Below are 11,363 nucleotides of genomic sequence, written 5' to 3' on the forward strand. Positions count from 1 at the left end.
GTGTGTGTGTGTGTGTGTGTGTGTGTGTATGTGTGTTTGGTGCAGAAGAGCTTAACTGTAAATAAGGGCAATTTAAGCAGTATATTGTTGCATTTTGGGTTTTTTGCTGGCGGAGGGGGGGGGCAATTCACAAATGAGTGGTTATGAGTTATTTGGTTGGTTGATGCGGGCCCTTGAGACCAACAACATACCACTGTACCATAAACATTTCAAACTAATTTTCTCTTGTCTAAGCTGCCATTCAAGGCATCTCTGGATCATTTTAAATACTTGGGTATCTATGTAACTAAAAACTACTCTGATTTATTTAAATATAATCTCTCCCCTTTGCTGGCCAGGCTAACCCAGGACTTCCAGCGATGGTCTCTTTTGCCTTTATCTCTTGCTGGGCGGATAAACTGTGTTAAAATGAATGTGCTCCCAAAACTTTTATATCTCTTTCAGTGCATACCAATTTTCCTCCCCAAACATTTTTTTAACTCATTGGATAGGACAATATCTCAATTCATATGGAACAATAAGGCCCCTAGAATAAAAAAAGATACCTTACAAAAACCCAAGGAGTTGGGTGGTCTAGCTCTCCCCAACTTTTTACTTTACTATTGGGCGGCAAACATCAGAGCTTTGTTGTACGGTTGCGGTGTAAATAGTCAACCCCCGCCATGGCTACAGATTGAGGAAGATTCATGTGGTTCCTCATCTATAATGTCACTTCTGTGCTTCCCCACATCTGTATCACCTTCTGTGCACTCCAATAGTTTGATTGTTAAAAATTGCCTCAGGATCTGGACTCAGTTTAAACAGCACTTTGCACTGCAGACTATGCCTGTCTTGACCCCGGTATGCTCTAATCCTCTATTCACTCCCTCTGTGATGGACAAGGCTTTCCTAACCTGGAGAGACCAGGGGATTGTGTCCATCAACCAGCTCTACATTGATGGTACTTTTGCTTCATTTAGACAGTTAACTCAGGCATTTGGACTGCCGGCAACTAATTTCTTTAGATATTTGCAAATGAGAGATTTTGTTCGCAGCCACTTCCCTGGTTTCCCTGCCATTCCTCCCCCCACCCTTATAGACACTATCCTCAAAACTAATCCTTATCTCAAAGGTACCATTTCAACACTCTACAACACTCTTCTCACTCATCAGTCCTCATCATCTGATGCTCTACGCTGTGCATGGTCGTCAGATCTTAACATAGAGATAGAGCCTGCGATCTGGGATCATGCCCTGAAGTGGGTTCACTCATCTTCTATTTGCGCCCGTCATGGTGTATTACAATGTAAAGTTGTCCACAGAGTCCACTGGTCAAAAAGTAAGCTGGCCCGTATATATCCTGGCTCTGATTCAAGCTGTGACAAATGCCACCTGGGACCTGCCAGTCTTGGTCACATGTTCTGGGCCTGTCCTGCCCTCCAGTCATTCTGGGATGGTGTTTTTGATTCTCTCTCAGCCGTTACTTCTGCCAACATCTGCTCCTCTCCATTAGTTGCTCTGTTTGGTGTCCTACCAATTGGTCACTCGCTACCGTCCCATTTTTGTGATCTTGTGGCCTTTCTTACACTGTTGGCAAGACGTATTATCTTGCTACACTGGAAGAACCCCCGCGCTCCCTCTCATTCCCAATGGATAAGGGATGCTCTCTATTTTATGAAGCTGGAAAGAATCAAATACTCCCTCCGTGGTTCCATTGCAAAATTCTCCAAAATCTGGGAGCCCTTTTTGGATCATATTAGGTCACTCCAACTAGACGATTTACCTCTCAATTAAGCAGCCGCACCGGCATCCTGCAGCACCTTGCCCAAGTCTGCTTTCCCAGTATAAGTAGCATGTAGCACAGCAGCTCTTTAATTTGAATACCTTTTTTGGTGTTGTTGTTGTTGTTGTTGTTTTGTCTGTCTTACTTAGTTTTTCTTGTATGTCCCTTGTGTGTTCCTTTTTATTTTATTATTATTATTATTGTTGTTGTTGTTATTATTATTATTATTATTATTATTATTATTATTATTATTATTATTATTTATTATTATATATATATATTTTTTTTTTTTCTTGTCTTGTCTTTAAAAGGGGTAGGTGGGGTGGGTACATTGTATATCTCACCTTTGTTAGTAGTGCCTCACTCTGCAAATTGAATTCCTGTACTTCTTTCCCTCCATATTTGAGAGGACCTCTGTTTTCATATTTGTATATTGAAAATTTCACAAATAAATCATAAAAAAAAAAAAAAAAAAACTAATTTTCTCTGTAAAAGTCTAGTGGGGCTACATGCCCATGTGCCCTGGAACGCAACACTCTGACCATATAAGCTACAAAACAGTCTAAGTTCTATAGCCTATTGACAATTGATCGCTCATTTTACGCTTTTAAAGTTGAACCAAGTTCAATGCTAGTTCAATGCTAGTGTTACGATGCCGCTCCAACTATTCTGCTGCCTAACCATAGCAAACAATGGGCTTCCCCCTTGTCACTGGTAAATGTGATCCCTGCCTTAGTGTTTAACCTTTGACCTCGGAGGTACACCTTATGCTAGCGGTTGTACTACAGTGGCAGAATAAATTTACGTCTGTGTGTGTGTGTGTGCACACACATAACCAAACAGGTAAGTGATTTTTTTTTTCACCCAATGAACTTTGTGTGGTCCTTCTCTCTGTCACACATCTCCTTGCAAGATTTCTGGACCATGGTGCCAAAACAAAGCAGCTGATCATCTGATGAGGCTGTCAAAAATCTCAAGTCTAAAGGCTTTATTGGCGTATTTAAATTTGCATTATTACACCAAACAAGTTGGGAGACACAAAATCCAAGGAAGAGGTGCAATGTTAAAGTTTACCCTCAAACTGATTGATACTTTATATTTGTATCTAACTATTTGTACTCTGTACTGTATTTTATTTTTGAATAATCTTAATCATGCATTCATTTTTCTTTAATATTTGTAAATGCAGTTTTTGACAAACGGACTAAATCAGGCCTTTGTACGTTTTCATTTTAACACTTTTTTTTAATTTTTATTTTCTTTGTAACACTCTTCCATGTCTGTCACTTTTCTTTCTTCCTCCATTGCTCTCTTGCTCTGTTGCTTTTATTCTGCCTCTCTCAACGGTATCTCTTCTCTCTTGCCTTTTCTCTCAATATTTCCTCCTTCTCCGCTTTCTTTCTCATTTTTTCTTCTCTCTTCATCATCCTTCGCAGTAAATATGTTTCTACGCAAAAAGTATAGAAATCCTCAAACATTTCCCTTCCTATCCGCCACCAGCTCTCATTTCTCAGCCGCTCCTCTTCTTCCCATCTTCTCTTTTCCCTTTCCGCATTTCTTAATTGTTCTTTTCGTTCAGTCTCTCTCTTCTTTCTCTCCTCTTCTCTTGCTCTTTGTTCAATTTCTCTCTTCTTTCTCTCCTCGTCTCTCACCTTTGCCTCTTTCTCTATTTGTGCTATCCTTTGGCCCTCCAGAGATATCTTCTCTTTAAGCTTTGTTATTTCTTCTTGTCTCTTGAGTGCTTCCTTATCCTCATCCTCCTCCATCCAAGAATCGTCCGTGTACGTGTGGCTTTCTGTGTCCCCCATTTCTCTGTGCATTCGCTCCTGTTCTCTCATTTTCTCTACCATCTTCTTCAGTCCTCTTTCTATCTCCTTTGCTCTATTCTCCACCTCTCTCAGCGTTCTCTTCCGTTCTATTGCTTCTTCTACCATCTCCTTCAATAATCTTTCTTCCTTTGTTTTTTTCTGCATTTCTCTCCTCATCTTCTGCTGCTCTTTCACTCTCTCTTCCAGCATTCTCATCCCTTCTTCCTCTTTCTTCACCTCCATCTCTATTGTCTTTACCTTCTCTGTATCTTCTACCATGTTTTCTGCCTCAACTTTCTGGAATTCTTTTTCTCCTTCCATCTCCCTTATCCGTTTTTCATTCTGCTGTCCTTTTTCTTTCAACATGTCTTCCTCCTCCATTGTTTTCACCGTCTCACCTGTCTCCTGATAGATACTGTAGATTTAAAAACACTGTGTTAATGAGTGAACCCATACATTATAAATCAACCAACAAGCCGGACAATTTCAAATATAATCATAACCATCACCTAAACACACAATATACCACCCCCCCCCCCACACACACATACACAGACACACCAATACTCCACACACATACACACACCATTTCATCACACCCCAGCACACACACAAAGAAACACAAACTCACACACACACACACACACACACCAAACTCCCCCATACCCTCACACATTATACCTTTTTAATGACTACTTTTCATTTATTCTTTAAAGTTGAGCACAAGAATTGCACTACTCATAATTCCTTTTAAGAGTGCATGCAATTAACAACTGAAATATGAGTATCGTGCTTGTACATAAGCATTCAGTATTAGCTTATTAATGTATATAAAAAAGAAAAGAATAAAAACAAAGAGAATAAAAAAGATAATAATGAGAGAAAAGTCTCATTCTTTAAGAATTGTGTTTATCATTAAATCTTTTAATATGTAATAAGAACATAATCTGATGTAAGCTATTTGAATACGTTCAAAGATACTGACACAACAAAACAGTGTTTACATTACACTCACCTGTAATCACCTGTACTTTTTGACTGATTGCTGTAGAATGAAGCTCTGCAGCTCTTGGCATCCCCTTTTAAATGTTACCATGGTCACCATGACACCCATAGAACTTTATGCATTGTTGGATTATGACACATAACTGCATCATAATGATTGTAGAACTAATTGCTAGAACTAGCTGTTTAGGAAATGTTTTTTGGTCAATATTGTTTAAAAAAGAAATAATAGGCTAATGATAACTAGATGTACCGCAAAGCGGTAAATATGACTGCCGCTCAGTCCTGAACATTCTCTCTGCAAAAAATAAAATCACGCTTGTCAATTTGTTTCCATAGTCCAATTTTCAGTGGACTGCACTTTGAGTTAGGGATGGCCATAGACTGTATATATAGACCTGGACAGTGTGTCGTCCGTTGGAATTGAAGCAACCGCTAGTCCAGAGCCCCCTGGTGGCTGGCTGCAGTACAATTCGTAGCTCCGCCCATCCCCATGTATTTCAATGGCCAAGTAGCCAACTTTCCGTGTCACTTTTCTCACCTAAAACTAATGTTATATTTACAACATGTTATTCGAAAAAATAGTTTTCAATGTGCTTCAATACACACCATTTTTCTTTTCTCTGTGAAATTTTTTTTTTTTTAAGTTATTTTAACAAATCTAAAACGGGCGTTGATTGACAGTGCGTGACCGCAGCGTCAGCCGCTTGCAGCCGTTCAGTCCGTGGAGTAGCTGTAGGCTCGGCTGTGGTGGTGTTCGTTCGTCAGGCAACTTATCATATTTGTTTTATTTGCTGTTATTACACTTTATACATTGACAGTCATGTCGTGCTGTGCTGTTGGTTGTACTAACGGGCCATCCCAGAGAAGCTCTGTGCAGTTTTTTTTCGGTAAGTGAATATTAACTTAATATTAGCTTGCTAACTTACAGTATGTAGGCTATGAAGTCTTCTAGGGATCGCTTAGCCGTTTACTTTAGCAAGGTAATTTAATTTCACAGTCATCTGTGTCAGACATCCTTAAAAGGATTAGGTACAAGAATGGTTGTAGTTATTAGTATATCAATGTGTCTGATTGTGCCAGGAATAGCGGTCCAGTTAGCTGACGTTAGGTTACCGGGTAGCTACATTACATTACGTTACCAGGTATTTATCTTAGCCTTGTTGTCAGTTTAGCTGCTCGTTTATTTAACAATGTTGTGATAGTTCTTAGACGAAGCCGTGTAGCAGCTACGTGGTGTATTGCAAACTTTAACATGAATAGTTCTTGGTTATATTTAATGAGATCAAATATGTTAACACTAGCCTATGTAATGACCCTATGGTTATGACAGCCGTTTTTCCGATGAAGGCTGTCTAACTTAGCTAACTTTATGCTACCGAGTTAATGTAGCTGTGCTACCTCGGCATTCAGCGATTCCGTAGCTACGTTTCTTGAACTTATTCTCGATGTCAGGTTCCTACGTCACAGTCCTCCGCCATATTGGAATTGGGGAAAGAACATCGTCTCCGCCATAGGAACCCATGCAATTTAGCGTCAAAAGGTAGTAGTCAAACTTTTAATTAACGTGTCATTTTTTAACTTTGAGTCATTATCTGGAGAGACTAAGGCCTGATATATACACAAATCGATGTCAGGTTCATGGCCGCAGCCAAATTGAAATGGGGGAAACAAAACATCTCCGCCGTGCAGCACCATAGGAACCCATTCATTTTTTAGTGAAGATCCACCGGTCTTCACGTACCTCGTACGGGCATCTCGTATAATTCAAACCTACCTAATTCGATTTGTGTATATATCAGGCCTTAGTCTCTCCAGCTAATGACTCAAATTATAAAAATGACACGTTAATTAAAAGTTTGACTACTACCTTTTGACGCTAAATTGCATGGGTTCCTATGGCGGAGACGATGTTCTTTCCCCAATTCCAATATGGCGGAGGACTGTGACGTAGGAACCTGACATCGAGAATAGCCTAGTAGTAGTCAAATGAATGTCATACAACGACTGACTGAATTAATAAATGTGAACGGATTAACCAGCAGCCTCGCCAGACATCAAAGCATGGCATTACAGCCCCAGTCATCCGCAGCCCGTAGGCATTATGAGTTAAATGTTTTTGGCCTTTGTATACAGAATGTCAGGCATATGTAGTGGTTGTAATACATACACTATGCCCCTTCACAACCGCTTGACATATGAATGTTTTTTTTTTTTTTTTTTTACAGTTTTCCTTTAGGTGTGCAGCATGCAGACAGACTGAGACGATGGCTGGTGAACATAAGACGACAAGACTGGGAGCCCAGCAAGTCATCTCATCTCTGTAGTCTTCATTTTGAAGACCATGAATTCACCATTTATACCTATGTAAGCCAATCATTTTCCTGACCAACACTGTGTGGTGATGTAAATTCCAACTCAACACATTTCATGAATACCCAATTCATTATGTTAAGGGGAATCGTCTGACTTGCACTGCAGTACCAACTGTGTTCTCCCTTCCTGACCACCTGGTGAAGAGACCTGCTAGTAGAAAGGCAAGTGGTTATTTTCTTATCCTTTCTTTGTCAAGTGCTGCAAATGAGAAGGAATGTGAAATGGTGGCTGCTAATACATCAGATCAAAATGTGGCTTGTCAGTAGTGAGCAGTTACATTTTTGTGTCACCCAAGACATTAAAACGAAAGAATGATGTCATGGTTGAGATTGTGGAGAAATATTAAAAGAGGATGAGAAAGTAAGACGTGTAAAGTAAGTTTCATGGCATAACACAAACTTAGAACTTTTTAAATATGTTGTCTGTAATGCTATACAACTGTAATACCTCCTGGAAGTTTTGATTTTATTTATGTTTTTTCACATGGCGGTGGTGGTGCAGGAAGGGGGTATTTTGTCTTCCGCCTCCCTCCTGCACCACCACCGCCATCACCAGAGCTGAAGGTCCACGCCACCATCGCCAGAGCTGAAGGTCTACACCACCACCATCACCAGAGCTGAAGGTCTACGCCACCATCGCCAGAGCTGAAGGTCTACACCACCACCATCGCCAGAGCTGAAGGTCTACACCACCACCATCACCAGAGCTGAAGGTCTACACCACCACCATCGCCAGAGCTGAAGGTCTACAACGCTGCTGCCACCAGAGCTGAAATCTCTCTAAGTTAATGACTAACCCCCCCTCACCCCTTGGCAAACACAATAAAACATGGTCATTTGTGGATATTTTGTATCATCATTATTTTTGCTTAATGTAGGCTTACCAACCATTTAAAACTGTTTACTGGTAATTTGAACTTGTTCATGTTATATCATGTTAAATTCTATAACCATGACCCATATATAATGTGAACATGTCAACGTTTGAATAACAATGGTTTTGATAGCAAGTAAACATTAAGTTTTTCATTTTTATTGTCAGTTTCCAATGCACACAGAGTCCAGCAACCTTTACAATGAGGGCAAATGAGAAAAGTTTAAGTTTGAGTTCAGGGATATACTGCAAGTTTAAAATATGATACAATATGTTCATGATCATGAACATAGCAAGTGTCCTACACTGTTCAGGCAATCTACACCTTTCAATATCACGCTCGACATGTCTGAGGTTGTTCCTGTCAAAGTGGATGAGATGGACGTCCGGGGACTGGAGAAAGGACATGGGAAATGCCACCTACAAGTTAGAAAAGGCAAAGTTTTATAGCTGATCCTTTACTGTTAACACATACTGGTAAGCATACTAAGCATGCAAAACTAGCAGTAACGTATTAGTTTGTTTTTCAATGCGGACATTTCATTACTCTGCCAATGGGCACGACAACAGGCAGGCTGTGTTTTAAAATTAACTAGCAGCTACGCCAAACACATAGATTCACTCTCCATGTTGAGGTGGCATATTAAAACAGCCTTTTGATAACGGCAAAACAAAATAGGCCGAGCCAAACATAACATTGTCAGCGTCTGTGTGCTAACTTTAGTCTTAACTTAACCAGCTAGCTATCGCTACTAACGTTAGCTTCTATGCTAACGTAAACGATAGCAGCTAGCTGCTAATGTCTGATGTGCTTGGCAAGGCTTTTGAGCTGACAACGTTAATATAGCCTAACATAGCCTACGTTATTTAAATGAAGTTATTAGCTAGTAAACTGGTGGCTACAATATAAAATATAAGCTGTGTATTTCACTAACAGACAAGAGGTTTGTGTTACATACGTTACACTTACCAGAGAAAGTTCACCAACGTAAACCTAGGCACACGAACGAACTGTCAACGATACCGTAGCTTCTCAGCCAGCGCGTCGACGCGGTGCGGTGAGGGGCGTGTTTCACTCGTTGTGTGGGCGTGTCTGCTCCGACCTCCTCATCACTGCGCATGCGTCCAATCCTACTGCGCAAGCGTACTTCAAACTGGCTGCAAGATGGCGTCGCCGCGGTTGCTTCAATTCCATAGAACACTGCTGAATGCAGCCACACTGTCCAGTTCTATATATACAGTCTATGGGGATGGCCATGATGTGCCATCTCAACAACCGTCATCTGTGTCTGACTATCAGCCTGCTTCCATTAGCTGTAGGCCCTAACTCTGTGTAATAGCGCAATGCCCGAAATTAGCACTAGGGTGCGCATGTAATTCAGAAATTAACAGCAGGAAATTACTCACGCCAGGCATGGTGGTAAGCTCTTCATGGATAGAGTCTCAAACCATGCCAATATTTTTTGTTGCATCAAACGTAGCTCAGCAGCGTTTAATATATGCATATTATATATACAAGATCTAGTATGCTTCGCTGTAATGGCTTGGGATTGGTGACTAGACTATAACATTACCTATTTCACTTTTTTCCCACCTTATCCACAAGTCATATCAAAAAGTGGCCTAATCCGGTTTATCGTAAAACAATCAACTCTGTTTCCTCACCTACAGTTTGAATTTTTGTTTTCTGCCTTACTTGTTTTTGTTCTGTGAGCTGCCATTTATTGTGATTGTAAACATTTCATCAGCTCGTTTATATCATTAATGTTGCAATAAGAGTAATTCTTATCATGAGGAGGAATTCCAATGGTACACTGTAAAACCGAACACTACAAGTAAAATAGTTTTTTTGATTTGAAAACACTCAAAAATGAAAAATAGCTCATTGTACTTTAATCGTCTGTGTTACTTGAACAAATATTTACTTTTAAGTTGACAGCACTCGTCCGCTTTAAGTAATTTGAAAAAATAGAATGCGTGGGAACAGATTTGTAGGCGGATCTTCTGCCATGGATCTTGTGCACGTCAAGCGAAGCGACGCATAACGGTCGACCACCAGAGAAGACACGAAAAGAATGGGACACAGGAGAAGAGAAAACCGCAATTAAACGTAAGTGGAGAAATTAAGTGGTGCATTTTGACCCTAACGTACGACCTTTACCATATTTCTAAAGCCAAAAGTTTGAAAATATTTGACTGCTACGTAAATGTATCCAGTTACTAGCTAGCAGCTAAGAATGTTGCTTCTGTATGCCAGCACTTGATTGATCAGCTAACTTAACGCTAGCAATCTCCAATGTGACTAAAATCATGGAATAATTTACCCCGTTAGTACTGTTTAACACAATGACTTTGAAGTGCAAGCTATGTGGTGCGTTGCTTAATAACAGGGCACAGGTTCTGACCGGCAACATTAGCGCTTAGCATGCTAGCGTTTAGCATGCTAGCGACATTACGTCCGTCCGTTAGTCCACTTCCATGCCGTTATGATGACCTGTGTGTGCATATTTCATTCAGTAAATGCGTTTACTGTAAGATTAAGGTGATCAGATTTTTGGGACATAATCCTTGGACATTTTCAGTTTAGAACCGTAAAGACCTAAAATGCTTTGCTAGAAATTATTAAAATTATTAGTGCTGTTACCTATACTATATATTTTAACCATGCACACTCAGCTGGAATAGTTATGATGACACAACAGCAATGAGTTCACAACCTCAAAGCATATTTGAGCTCAGAAATGGGCCAAAATACGGTATGCTACATTTCAGCACTCCATGAAATCCTACAGTAGCCTAGTGGTCACCTGTGTGTAGATAATCTAAAATAAGATAGTTGTCTTGGTCATCTTAGTAATGGCTATCTAGGTCTATACATGCTATATCTTCCTATTTTAGGACAGTGGGGGCTACCCATATCTAAAGAAAGTATGATGTTATAATAGATGTATAGTATAATGTGTAATAAGATTAAAGAATACTTTGGTTTCAGAAGCTGTACTAACTATCAAAGAAAGGTAATCCCTACTGCATTTCCAATTGTTATTATTACTGGCTTGACTATATGACTGTTTGTTTTCACATGCAAGGATCCTCGGATGTAAATATCCAACGTGCTGTGGCACTCTGTGGCCTTCCTTTCTACCTCCATGAAGATGATGGCACTTTTATAAAGACATGGGATGTAAGTAAGCATGTTGTCTAATATTGACATGACCGTTAAAGGTAATGGCTATCTAGGTCTATGCATGCTATATCTTCCTATTTCAGGACAGTCCGGCTACCCATATCTAAAGAAAGTATGATGTTATAATAGATGCATTGTATAATGTTTATTAAGATTAAAGAATGCTTTGGTTTCAGAAGCTGTAACTATCAAAGAAAGGTAATCCTACTGCATTTTGAATTATTATTACTGGCTTGACTACATGACTTCTTTTCACATGCAGGGATCCTCGGATGTAAATATCCAACATACTGTGGCACTCCGTGGCCTTCCTTTCTACCTCCATGAAGATGATGGCACTTTTATAAAGACA

General features: G+C 39.9%; 1 long non-coding RNA gene across 1 annotated transcript; it reads left to right on the plus strand.

Moving 5' to 3' along the window:
* Positions 1 to 7,395: 7,395 nt before the first annotated feature.
* Positions 7,396 to 7,796, plus strand: LOC134089658 (uncharacterized). The gene is made up of 2 exons (XR_009940101.1): positions 7,396 to 7,601; positions 7,695 to 7,796. It is a non-coding gene; the product is annotated as an uncharacterized LOC134089658 (long non-coding RNA).
* Positions 7,797 to 11,363: the final 3,567 nt, after the last annotated feature.

The sequence above is a fragment of the Sardina pilchardus genome, chromosome 8 (genome assembly GCF_963854185.1).
Source record: "Sardina pilchardus chromosome 8, fSarPil1.1, whole genome shotgun sequence".
NCBI classification, from domain to species: Eukaryota; Metazoa; Chordata; class Actinopteri; order Clupeiformes; family Clupeidae; genus Sardina; species Sardina pilchardus.